Below are 15,040 nucleotides of genomic sequence, written 5' to 3'. Positions count from 1 at the left end.
ATCTATCTATCTATCTATCTATCTATCTATCTATCTATCTATCCATCTATCTATCTATCTATCTATCTCTCTCTCTCTCTCTCTCTCTCCATATATATATATATATATATATATATATACATACATATAATTTTTTTCCTCCAACTACCCTAATACTGACAAAGGTCTCATGAGTTACAAATATCATCTTTCCATGCAGGAATGTAAACAGTTCAACCTAATAAGTCTCTTATGATTTCTCTTTCCTGTTTACCTCTTCATGTTCCACTTGAGTCTTGTATTGGAAAGTCAAATTTTCTATTCAACTCTGGTCTTTTCATCAAGAATGCTTGAAAGTCCCCTATTTCACTGAATGACCATTTTTTTCCCCTGAAGAATTATACTCAGTTTTGCTGGGTAGGTGATTCTTGGTTGTAATTCTATCTCCTTTGACCTCCAGAATATTATATTCCATGCTTTGTGGTCCCTTAATGTAGAAGCTGCTAAATCTTGTGTTATCCTGATTGTGTGTCCACAATACTTGAATTGTTTCTTTCTAGCTGCTTGTAATGTTTTCTCCTTGACCTGGGAACTCTGGAATTTGGCTACAATATTCCTAGGAGTTTTCCTTTGGGGATCTCTTTCAGGAGGAGATCAGTGGATTCTTTCAATTTCTATTTTGCCCTCTAGTTCTAAAATATCAGGGCAGCATTCCTTGGTAATTTCTTGAAAGATGATGTTTAGGCTCTTTTTTTAATCATGGCTTTCAGATAGTCCAATAATTTTTAAATTCTCTCTCCTGGATCTATTTTCCAGATCAGTTGTTTTTCCAATGAGATATTTCACATTGTTTTCTAATTTTTCATTCTTTTGGATTTGTTTTCAGTGTCTTGATTTCTCATAAAATCACTAGCTTCCAATTGCTCTATTCTAATTTTTAAGGAAGTATTTTCTTCAGTAATCTTTTGGACTTCCTTTTCCATTTGTCCAATTTTGCTCTTTAAGGAATTCTTTTCTTCATTGGCTTTTTGGACCTCTTTTGCCATTTGGGTTAGGCTATTTTTTAAGGTGTTATTTTCTTCAGTATTTTTTGGGTCTCCTTTAGCAAGCTGTTGACTTGTTTTTCATGATTTTCTTGCATCACTCTCATTTCTCTTCCCAGTTTTTCCTCTACTTCTCTTACTTGCTTCTCAAAATCCCTTTTGAGCTCTTCTAAGGCCTGGGACTGATTCATATTTTTCTTGGAAGTTTTGGATGTAGGAGCTTTGACTTTGTTGTCTTCTTCTGGTTGTATGTTTTGATCTTCTTTGTCACCAAAGTAAGATAATATAGTCTGACTCTTTTTGCACTGCTTACTCATGATCTCAGCCAATTACTTGAGTTTTAAACTCTTTGTTAAGGTAAAAGTCTGCTTCCAATGTGAAGAGTGTACTGTCCCAAGCTTTACGGGTTTGTACAACTGTTTTCAGAGGTACTTCTACGGACCTGAAAAGTGTCAATTCTTCCAAGGTGGTATGCTAAGGGGCGAGGTGTTTCCTCTCCACCTCCACAACAAGCTCTACCACGCCAGCACTCCTCCTCGCCCCAGGGCCGCCCCTCAGAACTGTGACCCAGATCCAAGCACGGGCAAAGCAAGAGATTCCTGCCTCAGCCCTGGCAAAGAGATCCTTGCAATCCCCCTCTGATCAGCCATTCGATTCCCTCTCAGTCTGTGGGCTGGAAGCTCAGAAGCCAGCTGCTGCCCTCAGGGCAGCTGAGATCTAGCTTCTTCTCTCACTGCAGTAACAGACTTTTCCCACTGACCTTCTAAGTTGTATTTGGTGTTCCTGGGTTGAGAAGTTTGGAAACCGCCACAGCTGCCTGTGATTCAGTCCTCTGAGGCCTGATCCAGGGTCACTGAGGCCTGCGCGCCCACACCAAACTGCGCTCCTCTCCCAGCCTGGCACAATATACCTTTCTGATCAGCCATCCAGGTTGTCTTGGGCTGGAAATTTGTTTTACTATGTTTTTTTGTGGGTTCTGCTGCTTTAGAATTTGTTTAGAGCCATTTTTGTAGGTATTTGGAGGGGTTTGGGGGAGAGCTCTAGCAAGTCACTGCTTTCCCTCCGCCATCTTGGCTCCACCCCCCCCCATTGAGGTTTAGATGCTAAAATATGAAAAAGGCAAATATATCAACCTTGACTATCATCATTTTTAGTACAAGTATAACTAATGAAAAGTGATTGTCACAATCAAGAAGGCAATGAGCCTAGAAACCTTCTTAGCCAACAAACACTTGATGTCTTTCCAAGAAGAGAGATATAACAACCAAAGGGTATGTAGCTTTAGAGTACAAATTCATTTGTATAGTATTACAGAGGAGAGTGGCACAATATTATAAAGTGTTGTCTCAAAATAGCAACAATAAAAGAAATGGAAAACAAACAAGCCTACAAAATTCTTGGTGTGATACCAACTTAATTGTGTTATCCTGAGAATATTCAGGATAAAAATTCAGAGGACAATGAAGTAGCAAAAAGTGGAACACTTATCTGTGCTTTTGTGATGACCTTTTTTGATGATTAGCAGCAGTAGAACCACCAGATTTGTGTATTAACATCTGGTTAATGCCTAGTGTGTCACATGAGAAAGTTAAAATAGCAAGTAAGAAGATAGCGTCAAGAGCAGGTAGGCAAGACAAGAACATGTTGAGGAAATTGTTTTTTTCCCCAGTACTGAAAAATACCAAGGAATTTCTTCAAAGACATCTCAAGGAAGAAGATATCAAAAGAATGAAGAAAAAACATAGACAATATTATTACCAAATGCAAAAATGAGTGCCAAAAAGACATTTAAGAATATCAATAACTACCAATCCATAGACTGACTTTCTCATCTTTATAAATCTTTGAGAATGATCTATGTGTATATTGAGGGTATCATTGGTGAAAATATGAGAAGAGAAAGGGTTGACTTCTGCAAATCATTTTCTGAAGCAGGTCACATCTTTACAGCCACACAATGAACTGGAAGACACAGAAAAAATAATGCCCACTATGTTTACTGTTTATTTATTACAAAAAGGTATTTGACTCAATACAGAAAAAGAGAGCTTTTGAAGACAGTCTTCAAATAGGATTTATTGATAAATACAGAGTGAATGCTAACTCTATTCAAGGACTTTCTGGTTATTAACAATATGGGAGAAGAATAGGAACTAGATCTTGGATTTAATCATTACAGGGAATGACTGGTGAAGAATATCTCTCTATCTGTCACTGGAGGCTCCTTCTCTTCAACCTGAAGTTTTAGAGAGTTCCTAAAGTACTAAGAAGTTAAATGACTTATCCAGAATCACACTTCTAGTATGTGTCAGAGTTGGGACCTAAACCCAAGTATTCCTGGCTTCAGGGACATCTCTTGATGAAGTAAGTAGCTTTCTGAGACAGCTAGGTGTTGCAGTGGATAAAGCTCTGGGCCTGGAGTCAGGAAGATCTGAGTTCAAATCTAGCCTCAAACACTTCCTAGCTGTGTGACCCTAGCCAAGTTACTTAATCTTTGTCTTCCTCAGGTTTCTAAACTGTAAAATGGGGATAATAATAGCCCCTACCACCTCTCAGGGTTGTTATGAGAATCAAATGAGTTAATATTTGTAAAAAGTACTCGGAACAGTGCCTGGCACACAGTAGATACTATATAAATACTTACTCCTCTTTCCTCCCTCAATCCCACCTTTATCCACATACCATGTTGCTTTATCAATTAACTTCAAAGCAAAGCATAAACTAGGGAGATACGTGTTCACTGAAGTTATTTATTACTGTCATGGAGAATATCTTGCTCGAGGTCCCAATGAAAAGGGGCTTCCTTGTACAGGGTGAATTCTTCCAGTTTGAGAATTCTATTGTATCAATTGCATCAATTGATTGCATCAATTCTGAGGCCAATACATGGCCTTCTCAAGGAGGTCTGTGAGTCCACATAAAGATCAGTCTCACAGTCTAGACTAAACAGATAAAAACCCCCTCCAGTTTTGCGGTTAAATAGCCATTCCACTGACTTACTGGTCACCAGGACATATGCCTGGGAAGTGCCTGGCAGTAAAAGATGGACAATGGGCTTGGCCCAGAATTCACTAGGAAGATGGGGGAGTGTGGGAAATGATATGCCACTTTAACATTTTCAATTCTAATTCTGTTGTTTCTGATACAACCAACAAAAGCAACAAAAAACCCATGTTTTTAATACAAATGTTCTCCCAAGGATGCCTTGTATCTACAGTCCTTAGAACACTGCAATCTCCAGTGAATCAAAAGCAGATGACTCAGAGAGCAAGGAAGTCATAAATGGTAGATGCAAATGAGCTGCACTATATTTCCAATTATGACTGTCATGCAAGAAGTGGGTGAAGGACATCAACAAGGAAATGCATTTGTCATGTGTTGAAAATGAGGAATATTAGGTGAACAGTCCAAACGTTTCCATGATATTCATGAAACATATGATGACCTAGAAAAGTCTCTTGTATGTTGAACAGATTCTCTGTGGAGAGTCTATGAATGAATGGGGGAAAAAATTCATTAGCTATGCACTCGGTGCTATGCACTGTGCTAAGTGCTAAGGATACAAACAGAGATAAAAAAGACAGTGCTGTCCTCAAAGAACTTACATTCAAAGTGGAGGAGACAACACATCAAAGGCATTCAGCTGCAAGGCACATGCCCAGGCCTTTAAGTCCTAAAGGTTCAGGTGTCAAGGCCCAGGGTTTCTTAGGGGCATCATCAGGTGGGATAGACAAGGCACAGGAGTAAGACAATGGTGGTCAAATGAAGTCATTGCTGTAAGTGCTGGGAATACACAGAAAGGTACAAACATGATTCTTTCTCCTGTTAGAATATAAGATCCTTGAGGGCAGGAAACATGTTTTTGGTTTTCTTTAAATCTCCAGCACTTAGCACAGGGCCTGGCACATACTATGTGCTTAATAAATAAATACTACATTGACTTAAGAGATCATTTTCTAGGCTTTTAATGACTTAAAGGAAACATTTCTGTCTTCCCTCTCCTCACTCATACCAATTATTGGAGCAATTCTCTATTTTCTGCCATTGAAAAAAAATTTTAAATATAAATCCCCACCCTACCTCCATAAGTCCCTGGGTAAGATATCTCCATTGCAATATCCTTCTTTCCATAGCCAGCTACCCTCATTACTGGGCATTTTCCCCATAAATAATTATAGAATTAAATTAAAGAATGAATTTAATTAATTAAAGAATCATAGGATCACAGATTTAGAACTGGAAGGAACCCCAGAAGGTAACTGATCCAACATTTTCATTTTACTGATAAGGAAACTAAGGCCTAGAAAGGTTAAGTGATTCACTCAGGTCACACAACTAGGAGTTTCTTAAAAGGAATTCAAATATTGCCTCTATACTTTTCCATCTGTAAACCCTCATTTTATCCCTATTTTCCTTCCATCTGAAAATTCCTTAACGTGGAAGTATCAGGGTATAACTGAGTCAAAGGAGTCTGAATATTTGCCAGGATGGCCAATTACAGGCGAATCCAATTAAAGCCCTGTTTCTTTTTCTAGGGTGGGTTTACTGTTCACTCCTGTACAATAACACTTTCCTGTAGGCTGCTCAGCAGCTCCAAGAAATGTCTTCAGTGTTTGCATGCCAAGTTTCAGCCTGTTGTGAATTAAAACAGCAAAACATTAAACCCCAGTGTTCAGGGGTTTATGTGTCGGAAACCTTAACCAGAATAGTGCTGCCAGGCACCGCAGTAATCTTATATTCCTGAAATGTAAAATAAAAACTACTATAAAGCCATATTTCCTTCTGATGTCCTTGGCTTTTCAAGACGACCCAAAGAGGCAGAAAGGAGCTGGCTGTTTGGGGATGGTTTATGACTGATGAACTGAACCCAAGGGTGAGAGGTTGTTGGTAGGAAATTACTTTTCCCTGGGGAAGGGGACGTAAGAAGAGCCTTTGGACGCGCCCATTCAGGAAACACTCTTCGTGTCGCCAGATACAGAGCAGCCCTGACCTCCTTCTCTGCTGCCCATTTTGATGACCAGGGAGCCCACAGCCAGATCACCATCCAAGATACACAATCGTCCCCATTGTAAATACATTTGCTCCCTGTCAAGGGCTCACCCCTTGACACCAATAGGCTTATGAGTGTTTGAAGAGGATTCCAGGAAAGAAACCAACTTTCTTGAGGTGAGATTTCTGGGAAAGATGACACACCATCCAGCTGTCCAGGGGGATGGGAGATGTGTGGATCCTGAAGCAGAAGCCTGGCTATGGTGGGCAACTGGCCAACTCTATCCTCCTAGTCTAGCTTAGGTCTTGCATAAGTGGGGGGATCTTTTTGTGGACTTCTACGCTGCCTGTGTGAGCTGGCCTGTGAAATTCCCATGGTAACAGGCCCAGGGAGCTAAGGAAATGAATTGTTTCCCTTTATTAATCCTTAATTCATCCTCACCACATTCTGGGAAGCATGGCGGCACTATAATTCAATTCATTCCAACAAACTTATTAGGTCATTAAGTGCCTACTGTGTGCCAGGCATTGTTGTAGGTTCTAGGAATACAAATACAAAAGTAGAATAGTTCATACCCTCAAGAAGCTTACATTCTAGGTGGGAGGAAATATGAATATTCACATATGCACATACAAACACACACATACTATACATGTATGGAATAAAATTCAAGGTCACCCTGATTGCACACTTAAGGAAAGAAAGAAAAGAAGAAATTTATCAAAGGCAAGAGCAGTTTAGAACATCCATTGCCTGCTCTTTTGAAGTCACTAATCCCATTAACCTCTCCAGGAAAGAGTGTGGGAAGTGCTTCTCTGCCAAGCCTCCCTGCAAATTGGACCACACAAGTGGGTACCCACTCTGAGGTGGATGACCTGACCATTTGGCCTGGACGGGGTCATGTGTGAAATGACTAAACCTAGATTCTATCTTTGGAAGGCACCTGTCCAAATACAATAGAATAGAGGAACCGAAACATAGCAAAGACCAGTTGTTGGGGGGGGATTGTTAATCTTGTTTCAAAGATTCTTTTCCTTCTCTTTTCTCCTCACACAGTAGCTAGAACCCAATTACTCAGTCAGAGACGCTCCCTGAATAAGAAGATTGCTGAGGGCTGTGAAATGTCCTATGAAATCTGAGGAAGCCTCCATGGCCTAAGTCATATCACTTCATCTGGAGCCTAAGAACAAATCCCACCATATGAACCTCACTTCCTTTTCCCCCATGATGGAAGCTCCTTGAGAGCATTTTTTGACTTTGCATGTCCAGTGGCTAGCGTTACACACAGAGGCTAGCCCTGTGCCTGGCACATAGTAGATACATACGGTGTATGTATGTTGGTTAATGTATCACCTGAATAGAACATAACCTCTCTGAGAGCAGTGACTCTTTTTCATTTTTGTCTTTATATCGCCAACTGTCTAGCACAATACCTGACACACAAGAGGCATTTAATAAATGCTTGGTTTATTGAACTGGGCTAAACCATCATTCTATGCTGCCTCTCTGGAGATAGAGGAGATTAGCTTTCTAATGGTTGCCAAAGGACTGAGGGCTAGTGTCCTGTGTTCACTTGTCTTACATGTCAGAGGCACTTCAGAAATTTCTGTTGGGTTGACTTGAATTGAATTTTTGGTAGTGTCTTCTCTTCAGCATCCTCCTACTTAGCAGGTAGTAATTATCTGGATGCCAGCAAGCCTTTTGGCAAAGTCTCCTACAAATTACCTTATTAATTACTCCTCCCATCTACGCACTTTATAGTCCAAAACAGCCTTCTTAGCCTTCTTCTCCTTCCCAACTCGATGTCCTTTCATTTCTGTGCCTAATGTTCTAGTGGGTCAGGTTCCTAGAATGTGGAAGGTTGTATGTCCTCAGGGACCTAGGGGCACCCTGAAGTGGTTAAGGGGAGTTCTTCGCTAATGCTTTTATCTCCATTCCCCATTCTGGAGGGTTCTCTCCAATGTTAGGCACCAGTGATTAGTAGCCCAGAATCATTTAACTAATTAATCCATTAGCTTTTACAATATGGCATTTGCTGAGGGGCAGCTAGGTACAGCAGATAGAGCTCTGGCCCTGGAGTGAGGAGAACCTGACTTCAAATCCACCCTCAGCTACTTGACACTCACTAGCTGGGTGACCCTGTGCAAGTCACTTAACCCCCATTGCCTTGCAAAAAAAATTACATTTGGTGAGAAGACAGAACTAAAACAGAAGGACATATGTTTCCTCCCAACACCTTTGAGCACTCCCACACTCTCCCCTATACCACTTTGGTCCCTGGTGAAAGTGATCTCAAACTTAGAGTAGTTTCTACAAAACATTTGTCCGACCTATTAAGTTCATTCCAAATAGAGCACAATTGATAGACAAGTCCTTTCCTCTTGTAGAAGCTGCCATCTTGGTTGTGGATTCAGTCCACTCCTGAGCTGAGTACCAGTAACTCCTTGGGGTTATACTGGCCTGGACTCTGACTCTCAGGCTCCTGGTGACTCATTCTTCTGATTTTTTGAAACTCACAAGGTCACCGCATAGTCTAATCAAGACTCCATCAAAAAGCAGGACAGAGACATAACAGGAAAGAAAGCAACGGAAGGTCCATGAGCTCATAGGGCCTTGGGGCAGAGGCTCAGGTGGGAGATAAAGGCCTGTGGCTTCTCTCACCACCTTAAGCTTCCATCAGTCCTCACTCACACATAGCTAGGCAAGAAAGAAGACATTTTGGCCAGTTAATGCCATCATTTCTGGCTTAGCAACCAACTGGAAAATACCTCTTCTTTCTGCTATGTACATGACGAAATTCATAATCCTCTTACAGAATAAAGATGAGCAGACCAGAAAGATACCTAAGCATGGTCAAGTTCATGTGGGATTGTTTCAGGGTTTCAGCCTGAGCACTGTGTTCGCGTTCATAAGAACTGAGCCCTTAGAGGACAATCCCGGTGCCCTGTATATGTGTGTGTGTGTGTGCATACACACACGTATACATATATGTATACACATACACATATGCTTATATGTGTGTATATCTACGTGGTGTCTCCTCTGATGGAATGGAAGATTCTTGAGGGCAGGGATTGTTTCATTTTCATCTTTCTATTCCTCACACCTAGCAGACTTTCTGGTACATAGTAGGTGCTTAATAAATATTGATTGGCTATTTGACAATAATTCAGAGAGAAGGCAGGATGATTGTACAACCTATGTACAATCATGTAAGCATTCATGTTAATCCAGATAAAAGGACATCTCTGCTTGACCCTGTCCCATTGGAAAGTTTTATCAGCAACTTATGCAAAGTGCACCATAATGGAGAAAGAGCTAGACTCAAAGCCAGAAAGCCCTGGGTTCAACTCTTGCCTCCAACACATCCTTGACTGTGTGACCCTGGGCAAGTCACAATCTCTCCATTCGACAGACAACTCTCTAAGACTATAGAAGGGTGCCAGCCCGCATTGGCAGAGGCAATTTCCTTATCTAGGAATTCCTTAAACCAGCAGAATACAGACCTCATCCCTATCCCTATTACAGACAGTAGCAGGAATGCTTATTAAATGTGTTGATAACAAAGCAGAGAGAGTTCGTACATCAGCTGACAGAATAAAGAGGGGAAAGATTCTAGAATGGTGGGCCAAATCTGTATTATCCTAATCAAACTTGACCTTCCTCTACCCAACTTTGAAGTTTCAGTGGGGTATGGAGGGGACCCTGGGTTCTCCTTCTACCAGATAGAAAATGCTTCAAGGACAGGCTTTGTAACAGATGCATATCTGTCTCCTGAGGACAGCTGAGCTAAACTGACAGAGGCCCATCCCTAAAAGTCTGACCACCAATCAGTCAAGGATTCCTTAAGAACTTGCTATGTGCCAGGTACAGAGGCTATAAAAATAACAGTGAAACAATCTAGCTGTCCCTGCTCTCAAGGAAGGAGGGAGAGAGAGAAGGGAGCGACAGAAAGAGACGGAGGGAGAAAGAAGAGAGGGGAAGAGAAAGGAGACACAGAGAGAGAGGAAATAGAAAGAAAGGACAGACAGACAGACTTAACCTGTGATTTCACTGGTATAGGAACTTCTGGATAAAGAAATTCCCTCCACCGGTACAGGTCACTACCTTCTCTGCTGCTTAGAGACTTGGCAAGTTGTCTAGAGCCCTGAGAATTTAAGTAACTTGTCCGGACTGGCACAGCCAGTATAAACATATACCAGATAGACACCAAATACAGACAAGGTGATTGAGGAAGGAGACACTGTTGTCTGGTGGGGGGAGTAGGGATCAGTAAAGGCAATGATTTCTTTTTGCTTCAGCAACACATGGATTCATCAACTCAGGGACTAAGGGCTTGAGATTTGCATCAGTGGCAGAGTGACCACACTGAGGAAATCACGTGTCTAAAGAAATGTGATCTTTAAAAAAAAATTACTACCTTTATGTTAGATTTTTTTAAGTGCACAGAAGCACCTGGTTTAATGGAATTTCATGTGGAAAGACTCAAAAACTTTAGTAGACTCCAAATTCCAAAGGAGTCAGCCTAAGCTGGCTGACAAATAAAGCTCATTCAGTCTTTGGCTTTATTAATAGAAGCACAGTGCCCAGAGTGAAGAAGGGGAGGAGAGGAGAGGGGACCATCCCACTGTATTCTGTGCCAGCAAGATACAGCCTGAGGATGCCATTTTGTTCTGGAGACTACATTTTTAAAAATAAAATTGTAGCAATCTGTTTTGTTTTGACATCGGCAATATTTCTCAATTTGTCCATCTCTTCTCCCCTTCCCAGAGAGCCATCTTTTAAAACAAAGAACTTCAAAAGAGGAAAAATGAAGTCAAACTGATAAACTGGAAGTCATGAAGAGAAGAGTAACTGGGATCAGTGACAATCAAAACTACATAGGAGAAAAAAAATCAAAGGAACTGGGGCTGTTTAGCTTGGAGATGTGTAAAAAAATAACTAGGGAGAAATGAGACACTTCAAATATGTGAAGGCAGCTATCATCTGGAAGACATTTGTAGATTGTTCTGTAGCTATGGAGAGCAGATCTACAATTTGTAGTATAAGTGGCAGGAAGGTATGTTTCAGCTCAATACAAAGAAAGAGAGAGGCAATGTGGAATTCTGAAGACCTGGATTTGGATACTTCAAGTCAGTATATACACCGATATACTGTGACTTCAATGTAAAGGAAGGAAGGAAGGAAGGAAGGAAGGAAGGAAGGAAGGAAGGAAGGAAGGAAGGAAGGAAGGAAGGAAGGAAGGAAGGAAGGAAGGAAGGAAGGAAGGGAGAGAGGGAAAATTTAAGTGCCTGCTATGTGCCAGACACTGTGCTAAGCACTTTACAAGTATTATCCCATACCACCTTGGGAGATAGGTGCTGTTATCTTTATTTTACAGTTAAGGATACTGAGGCAGACCAAGGTGAAGTGACCTGCCCAGGGTTGCACAGCTAATGAGTGTCTGAGTCCTGATTTGATCTCAGGCTTTCCTGACTCCAGGCCCAGCACCCTATCTACTTTGATGCCACTGAACTGCACTGGTACCCTCCCCCCAGTGTAAAAAAGACCTAGAGCATTGACTGCAAAATGCTGTTGAGATCTTCTCTGGAGGAAGCTGTCACATGGTATAAAGAGAGCTGAAGTTGGAGTTACAAGATCAGAGTTCAGATCCTGGCTCTGCCACTTACTAGATCTATGCTTTGAAGAAAATGAGTTTTTAATTGATGTCTTCTGTATTTTACAAAATCACGGTTATCTCTAATATCCTGCCCTCCTAGAGAGCCACTGCGATGACAAATGGTGTTTAAAAAAAAAAAAGAAAGTCAGCACGGTTGATCAATACATTGAAAAAGTTCTGAAATCCATGCAATGCATAATATCTGTGGATTTCTCACCTCCAGGAAAGGTAGGTTGGGGCTGTCCTCTCCTATCTCTTCATTCAAATACTATTTGATCTCTATAATTTTGTTATTCACTTTTGATTTTTTGGTGAGTGGTTGTTCTTTCCAACCATAAAAAGTGGTATCATAAATATTTTGGTGTATATGGGGTCATTCTTCTTATCAATGGCTTCCTTGGACGATAAAGCCAATAATAGAATTTCCAGTTGATTGTGTATGGACAGTTTAGTCATTTCAATTATTTAATTCCAAATTGCTTTCCAAAATGGTGGTACCATTTCACAGCTCCACCCACAATGCATTAGTGTGGCTATTGTTCCACAACTCTGCCAACATTGACTATTGCCGTATTTTGCCATCTTTGTCAATTTTCAGGTTGTGAGGTAAAACCTCTGATTTGTTTTGATTTTCATGGTTATCATGATTATTAATAGTGATTTGGAGCATTTTCTCTTGTGGTTATAAATATTTTGCAGTTCTTCTTTTGAGAACTATTCATATCCTTTGCTCACTTATCTATTGAAGAATGAGCGTGTGTGTGTGTGTGTGTGTATGTACACACACACACACAGATATATGTATGTATGTAAGTACACGTACACACTATATACATATACATATGTTATTTATAAATCTTTACAATTTGTAAGTTATAAATGTTATGTTATAAATCTTACAAATATAAAGATTTTTCCCCCATTCAACTACTTCCCTTCTTATCTAATGTGCATTAATTTTGTCTGGGCAGAAGCTTTTCAGTTTCAGGTAATCAGTTATTTATTTTCTCATTTGTAATTGCCTCTGTCTCTTGTGTGGCTAAGAATATATCCCCTGTCCATATTTGTGAGAGATACATGACATCTCTATTCTAATTGTTTTTTATAGTCTGATCTTTAATATTAAGATCTTGCAACATTTAAAATGTATTGTGGAGTGTGGTGTAAGCTGTTGGTCTAAGCCTAATTTCAGCCAGGTTGCTTTCCAGTTTTCCCAGAAGATTTTATCAAATAAGGAGCTTTTTCTTAGAATTAAATTAAATTTAAATTTAAATTAATTAAAACCAGTTTTAAAGACTGTTGCTTTCTAATATGGGCAGCTAGGTGGTGCTGTGGATAGAGTGCCAGACCTGGAGTCAGGAATACTTATCTTTCTGAGTTCAAATCTGGGCCTCAAACACTTACTAGCTGTGTGACCCTGGACAAGTCACTTAACCCTGTTTGCTTCAGTTACCTCATCTATAAAATGAGTATCTTTCCCAAGAAAACCCCAAATAAGAATCATGAAGAGTTGGACATGACTGAACAACAACAACTACAGCTTTATAATATAGTTTGAAGTCTGGTGCTATTCCCCTTTGTCCCTATCTCTTTTTATCATTTTCTTTGATATTCTGGATCTTTTGGGTTTTTTAAGTGAATTTTGTTATTATTTTTTATCAAGTTCTGTAAATTTTCCTCTTGGCATGAAAAGTGTAGATTAGTTTTAGTAGTGTTGTCATTTTCATTACATTGGCATGGCCCAGCCATGAGCATTGAATATTCTTCCAGTTATTTAAATTGTCCTTTATTTCTCTAAGGAGCATTTTGTAATTGAATCTTCACAAGTCTTTTGTGTGCTTTGGAAGGGTGATCCCCAGATATTTTATGCATTCCGTAGTTATTCAAAATGATATCTCCCTTTCCATTATTGCTTTTTATGTTTTGCTGTTATTATATAGAAGTGCTATTGATTTTTGAATATTTATTTTGTAGCCTGCAACTTTTCTAAAGCTATTAATTTTCTTAATTAGTATTTTTGCTGATTTCCTAAGATTGTCCAAGTATACTACCTATCATTAGTAAATAGGGACCATTTTATCTCCTCTTTACATGTCTTTATGCCTTTACTGTCTTTGTCTTGTCATTGGTATTACTAGAACTTCCAGAACTCTATCAGATAATGGTCAGGAGAATAGGCATCCTTGCTTTACACCCATATTTATTGGAAAAGGTGCTAGCATATCCCCATTGCATATGATTCTTGCTGTTGGTTTTAGATAGATGCTTTTTATGACATTCAAAAAAGGTCCCTCTATATTTATACTTTGGAGAGTTTTTAGCATAAATGATCGTTGTACTTTGTCAAAGACTTTTTCTACACTTATTGAGATGATCATTTTGAACATTTTGGTTTTGAACACGATGAATTGTGTTTTCCTAATGTTGAATTATCCTTCTATCTCTGGTATAAATGCCACTTTGTCATAATGAATGATTTATTGGATAAATTGCTGTGGTCTATTCGACAGAATTTGTTTAAATTTTTTGAGTCAATATTCATTAATGATATTGGCCTATAGTTTTCCTGCTGTTGTTTATCCTTCCCTGGCTTAGGCATTAGGACTATATCTCATAAAGAATTCTGGTAGGGTGCTTTGTTCCACTATTTTTGAGAATAATTTGTGAAGCATAGATGCTAGCTGTTCTTTCAAAGTTTTATAGAATTCTCCTGTGACCCTATCAGACCAGAAATTTTTTTCTTTGGAAGTTTTCTTTTTAACGGACAATTTAGTTTCATTTTCTGAGATTGGGTTACTTAAGATATCTATTTGGTTTTCTGGTAGTTTAGGCATTTTATATTTTTTAAGATATTTGTTTCTATCTTCTATGTTCTCAGTTTTGTGAAATGTAACTGTGCATAGTAAGGGCAACTAGATAGTGCAATGGATAGAGTGCCAGACCTGGAGTCAGGAAGACTCATCTTCCTGAATTTAAATCTGGCCTCAGTCATTTACTAGTTGTATGACCCTGGGCAAGTCACTTAACCCTGTTTGCCTCAGTTTCCTCATTTGTAAAATGAGATGGAGAAGGAAATGATGAACCATTCCAATATCTTTGCCAAGAAAACCCCAAATGGGGTCACAAAGGGTTGGATATGACTGTAAAATAACTCAACAACAACAAATATGCGTAATGTATTTTGATTATTCTTTTTAATTTCTATTTTATTTATTCCATTCTGTTTTATTTATTTCTTCTAGGTTTTACTGTTTTAGTAAATTTATTGATCTGATTTTCTGTCATCTTTTTAATCAGAGTAGCTAAATTTTATTAATTTTATTAAAGAACCAGTTTCTAGTTTTATTTATCATTTCTATGGTTTTATGG

Source organism: Vombatus ursinus, unplaced genomic scaffold, assembly GCF_900497805.2.
Source record: "Vombatus ursinus unplaced genomic scaffold, bare-nosed wombat genome assembly UNPS02014817.1, whole genome shotgun sequence".
Taxonomy (NCBI): domain Eukaryota; kingdom Metazoa; phylum Chordata; class Mammalia; order Diprotodontia; family Vombatidae; genus Vombatus; species Vombatus ursinus.
Note: the sequence above shows the minus strand (reverse complement) of the source record.